The sequence below is a fragment of the Pan troglodytes genome, chromosome 21, assembly GCF_028858775.2.
Source record: "Pan troglodytes isolate AG18354 chromosome 21, NHGRI_mPanTro3-v2.0_pri, whole genome shotgun sequence".
Taxonomy (NCBI): Eukaryota; Metazoa; Chordata; class Mammalia; order Primates; family Hominidae; genus Pan; species Pan troglodytes.
In genome coordinates this window covers 58,194,568-58,200,352 of record NC_072419.2, presented here as the reverse complement: position 1 = coordinate 58,200,352, position 5,785 = coordinate 58,194,568, and the positions used below count along the sequence as shown (strand labels likewise).

Sequence of the window (5,785 nt, the reverse complement as noted above, 5' to 3'; positions counted from 1 at the left end):
TGGGACTACAGGTGCCCACCACCATACCCTGCTAATTTTTGTATTTTTAGGAGAGATGGGGTTTCACCACATTGGCCAGGCTGGTCTCGAACTCCTGACCTCAAGTGATCTGCCCCGCCTCAGCCTCCCAAAGTGCTGGGATTGCAGGCGTGAGACTTAAGATATATTTTATTTTATTATTATTATTATTTTAAGCGTGAGAGGGGCTTTCCGGCAAAAACCGGAAAGCCTGCTAGACAAATTCTAAAAGAGCTGTAACACTGGGATATATTTTAAGGTCAGAACCAATAGAGTTTGTGGAAAGGCTGGATGGGGATCCAAGGATTAGATGAGGGTCACTTGAGGAGCTAAAAAATATGAATACCAACAAACACAGCCCCTCCACCTCCAGACCTAGCGTTGGTACGTGTCTTAAAAGCTTGCCAGGTGTTTCAAATCTGCAGCCAGACTTGAGAGCAACCTAGAATAGCATTTCTCAAAGTTTGATGTGCATGGGGAACACCTGGTAGTCTTGCTAAAATTCAGTAGGTAGAGGCAGCGCCCGAGAGTCTTCATTTCTCATACGTGATGCAGATGCTGCTGATGCTGCTGGTCTACGGTCCACACGTTGAGTCCCGCCTAGAGCTCATCCGCTCTGCCAGCCTCTGCTTCTCTGATACCCTGCTTCTATCAAAAAGTGAGTCCAATCAGCATTACCTTGAATATATCCATATTCTGACCACCTCTCACTTCCTCCACCTCACTAGTGCTGGCCACCGTCCATGTCTCACCTGGACAACCATTGTAGCCTCCCAGCTGGCTTCTCCCTCCTTCCATGCTTTCACAAACCGCTATTTTTCTGTACAGCAGCCGAAGTAGCCTTAACTTCAGCTGAGATCATATTGCAGCATTCTCTGCTCAATTCCCTGCAAAGGTCTACATAGCCTGCAATTTCTCCTCACCCCCTTTTTTAATCTTATTTCCTGCCACTGTGTTTCTCTTCCATATTGCTCCAGCCATACTGGCCCCTGTACTGAACCACAAGCGCACTCCTGCACCAGGGCCTTTGCCCTGGCCCTTCTCTCCCCTTGAAAGCTTCTGCCCTGTATCCACGTCACTTGCTGCCCCACTTCATCCAGGTCTCTGCTCAGATATCCCCTCATCAGAAAGGTCTGCCGTGACCACCCTGTTTAATTAGCACTCACTCTCCTACCACCTTCCACCTCAGTCTCTCGCCCCTTTATCTTTTATTTATTTATTTATTTATTTTGAGACAGAGTTTCATTCTGTCACCCACGCTGGAGTACAATGGTGGGATCTCAGCTCACTGCAGCCTCCGCCTGTTGGGCTGAAGCGACTCTCCTGTCTCAGCCTCCCAAGTAGCTGGGACTGTAGGCACCCACCACCATGCCCAGCTAATTTTTGTATTTTTAGTAGAGACAGGGTTTCACCATGTGGGCCAGGCTGGTCGCAAACTCCTGACCTCAAGGGAGCAGCCTGCCTTGGCCTCCCAAAGTGCTGGGATTACAGGCGTGAGTCACCATGCCCCGCCCTCTCCCCTTTATTAACTATTCCTTACTGTGTAAAAGATTATCCCCCAGATGAATGGCTTAAAACAATAATCATGATTTATCATTTCACCTGGCTTCTTTGAGCCAGGAATTCAGAAAGGGCATAGTGGAGACAGCTTTCTCCGTCCACAATTATTGGGACTACAGCTGTTAAGAGTCAGAGGCTAGGCTGGGCACGGTGGCTCACGCCTGTAATCCCACCACTTTGGGAGGCCAGGGCAGGCGGATCACCTGAGGTCAGGAGTTCAAGACCAGCCTGGCCAACAGGGCAAAACCCCTGTCTCTACTAAAAATACAAAAATTAGCGGGGCATAATGGTGCGCCCCTGTAATCCCAGCTACTCGGGAGGCTGAGTCAGGAGAATCGCTTGAACCCGGGAGGTGGAGGTTGCAGTGAGCTGAGATCGTGCCATTGCACTCCAGCCTGGGCAAAAAGCAAAACTCCACCTCAAAAAAACAAAAACAAAAAAGAGTCAGAGGCTGAGGACAGATCACATGCTCTTTGTCACCCAAGTGCAGCTGAGGCTGTCACTCACTCAGAACCTCTAATGTGGCTTCCTTGTGGCTTGGGCTTCCCTCAACATGGTGGCTGGATTCCAAGGGCAAGCATCCCAAGAGACAGAAAGAGAGCTGGGCAAAAACGGACCCTCAGAAGCGACATTACATCACTCGGCTGTATTCTGTTCACTAGATGTGGGCATGCAGATCTGCCCATGCTCAAGGAGAAGGAAACTAGCTTCATCCTCTGCAGGGAGGAGTGTCAAGGAATTTGCAGACATATTTTTAAGTCCCTATGCTCCCCCTTACCTTGCTTTCTTTTTCTTTAGAGCTCTATCATTTCCTGAAAGATTGTGTATCTATTTCTGTTTGTTGTCCTTCTTTCCCATCAAAATGTCAATATCTGGGGCCGGGTGCGGTGGCTCACACCTGTAATCCCAGCACTCTGGGAGGCCGAGGCAGGCGAACCACGAGGTCAAGAGTTCAAGACCAGCCAGGCCAACATGGTGAAACCCCGTCTCTACTAAGAATACAAGAATTACCCGGGTGTGGTGGTGCGTGCCTGTAATCCCATTCTACTTGGGAGACTGAGACAGAAGAATCATTTGAACTTGGGAGGCAGAGGTTGCAGTGAGCCCGGATCATACCACTGCACTCCAGCCTGGATGACAGAACAAGACTCCATCTTGAAAAAAAAACAAAAAACAAAAAGTCAATATCTGCCTTGCTCACTCCTGCCTCCCTTTTGCTTATAGGCATGTGTAATGCATAGTAGGTGCTCAATATATATACACATATGAAACGCTTTGTGAATTTGCCAGTCACCCTTGCTCAGGGGCCATGCTAATCTCTGTATCGTTCCAGTTTTTGGCATATGTGCTGGTGAAGCCAGCAGTCAATATATATTTTTGAATGAGTCAATTACCATGTATTCATCTCTGATAGATTTTGAAAACAATCAAACTGTTTGCTGGGAATCCAAAGAATTGGATTGAGAGGCCAGGCACGGTGGCTCACACCTGTAATCCCAGCACTTTGGGAGGCTGAGGCAGGCAGATCACCTGAGGTCAGGAATTTGAGACCAGCCTGGCCAACATGATGAAATCCTGTCTCTACTAAAAATACAAAAAATTAGGCTGGGCGCAGTGGCTCAGGCCTGTAATCTCAGCACTTTGGGAGGCCGAGGTGGGCGGATCACAAGGTCAGGAGTTTGAGACCAGCCTGGCCAACATGGTGAAACCCTGTCTCTACTAAAAATACAAAAATCAGCTGGGCGCGGTCGTGGGCACCTGTAATCCCAGCTACTCAGGAGGCTGAGGCAGGAGAATTGCTTGAACCCAGTAGGAGGAGGTTGCAGTGGGCTGAGACCGTGGCATTGCACTCCAGCCTGGGTGACAGAGAGACTTGATCTCAAAATTAATAAAAATACAAAGAATTAGCTGGGCATAGTGGCGGGCGCCTATAATTCCAGCTACTCAGGAGGCAGAGGCAGGAGAATTACTTGAACCTGGGAGGCAGAGGTTGCAGTGAGCCGAGATCATGCCACCGAACTCCAGCCTGGGCAACAAGAGGGAAACTCCATTTCAAACACACACACACACACACACACACACACACACACACACACACACACACACAAAGAATTGGATTGATGGAGAGACAGTCTATTCATGGAGAAGAAGAGCAGAGAAGCTTAATGAAGCAATACCCTGTGACCGTGACTGTGAGGACTCCATAGCTGAGGGCATACAATAGGGTTGCTTTCCCAACTGGCCTTCACTGCAACCAATCAGGTTTCTAGGAGCAGGGGCAGCTTATCTAGGAGTGCCTTGGCACCCACTTCTTGGGATTATCTCTGATCTATACAAGTGAGAGACTTGCCTTCCCAAATGGCCTGCTTTTTCCGGAAGGGAAAGAAGTATGTCTTATTTTCTTGGCATCCTACATATAATGTAACATACTTAAAACTCAGGCCGGGCGCTGTGGCTCATGCCTGTAATCCCAGGGCTTTGGGAGGCCGATGCAGGTGGATCACGAGGTCAGGAGTTTGAGACCAGCCTGACCAACATGGTGAAACCCTGTCTCTACTAAAAATATAAAAATTAGCCAGGCATGGTGGCACGTGCTTGTAATCCCAGCTACTCAGGAGGCTGAGGCGGGAGAATTGCTTGAATCGGGAGGCAGAGGTTGCAGTGAGCCAAGATTGTGCCACGGCACTCCAACATGGATCACAGAGAGAGACTGTCTCAAAAAAAATAAAAACAAAAAACTCAGTAACTACATAACTGAGGGTCACCAGGCATGGTGGAACACTAATAACAGCTGTGGGGTTTTTTTTTAGTTTTTTGTTTTTGTTTTGAGACAGTCTTGCTCTGTGGCTCAGGCTGGAGTGCAGTGGTGTGATCATAGCTCACTGCAGCCTCAAGCTCCTCGGCTTAAGCAATCCTCCTATCTCAGCCTCCCAAGTAGCTAGGATACAGGCAGACACCACACTTGGCTAATGTTTTGTACTTTTTGTAGAGACAGTGTCTCACTATGTTGCCCAGGCTAGTCTCCTAGGCTGGACAACATAGTGAGACCCTGGGCTCAAGTGATCCACCTACCTCGGCCTCCCATAGGATGACAGGCGTGATCCACCATGCCCAGCACAACTATTGTTTATTGAGTGTGTGCTGGGTGCCAGGTACTTGTGTTAAACATTTGATGTGTACTGCCTCTGAATCCTCAAACGGCATTATGTTCATTTCATAGATGAGGAAATTGAGACCTAGAGAGAGAAAAACAAAGGTCCAACATGTGGTGGGGCCCTAGTTAATATTTGTAGAATGATTAGATTCCAATTATCTGGTTATGCCTCCATATTTATACACTGGACCACCATATACTGTGTGGAGTACATAATTGTGGATATAATAGGAGTGTATAATTTAGGGGTAAATAAGTGTATCCTTTGGCCACAGGCTACTAGCTCCTGAGAAGCCACATCCTGACTAAATCAGCAGAAGCCACGTCATCCAGAGATAATGGGATGGAGACAGGGGTGCCTCTGAGGCTGAGGTGACTCCCATAGGGATGGGTAAGTCTGTTTTACTGTATTAATACTGGGCAGCTGAGGTGCAGTTTGGGAATTTTAAGCAAGGAAGAAGGATGTACATATCTGTGTGATTCTGTGAGAATGGCGGCCCCTGGAGCTGTGCGGCACATTGCTCTCGTCTTCCCGGCAAAATTTTTCCTCCATCAGCCATCCCACTACCTTTAGGGAACTTCTTCCTGACTCCACTAGGGCATGGGGAAGCTGTCAATCATGTTGCCTTACTGCACACGCCCCATCTACCCACCCAATTCAGCCAATCAGAGACCTGTATTCCACGCCCCTACCATCAACACTGCCTTCCTCATGGTTCAGGGATGAACAAGAAATCACACTACACTAATCAGAGCACTCCCTGAAATTCCTCTGCGCCTGCTAGTGTGGAGAATACCGTTACCTTTAAAGTTTAAGAAAAAACTCTCCACATCAAGGGGCTTTAGATCTATGTTATCCTCAGGCCGGGTGCAGTGGCTCACACCTGTAATCCCAGCACTTTGGGAGGCCAAGGCAGGTGGATCACTTGAGGTCGGGAGTTCGAGACCAGCCTGGGGAAATCCTGTCTCTACTAAAAATACAACAACAACAAAAATTAGCTGGGTGTGGTGGCACTGCCTGTAATCCCAGCTACTCAGGAGGCTGAGGCAGGA

The 5,785-nt window shown here is 48.3% G+C and overlaps 2 non-coding genes across 2 annotated transcripts; both read right to left on the bottom strand.

The window, feature by feature from the left end:
• Positions 1 to 201: 201 nt before the first annotated feature.
• On the bottom strand, positions 202 to 263 carry LOC112206567 (U7 small nuclear RNA). Its single transcript, XR_002940986.1, has one exon. It is a non-coding gene; the product is annotated as a U7 small nuclear RNA (small nuclear RNA).
• Positions 264 to 2,837: 2,574 nt separating this feature from the next.
• Positions 2,838 to 2,940, bottom strand: LOC112206550 (U6 spliceosomal RNA). Its single transcript, XR_002940974.1, has one exon. It is a non-coding gene; the product is annotated as a U6 spliceosomal RNA (small nuclear RNA).
• Between the last annotated feature and the right edge of the window lie 2,845 nt (positions 2,941 to 5,785).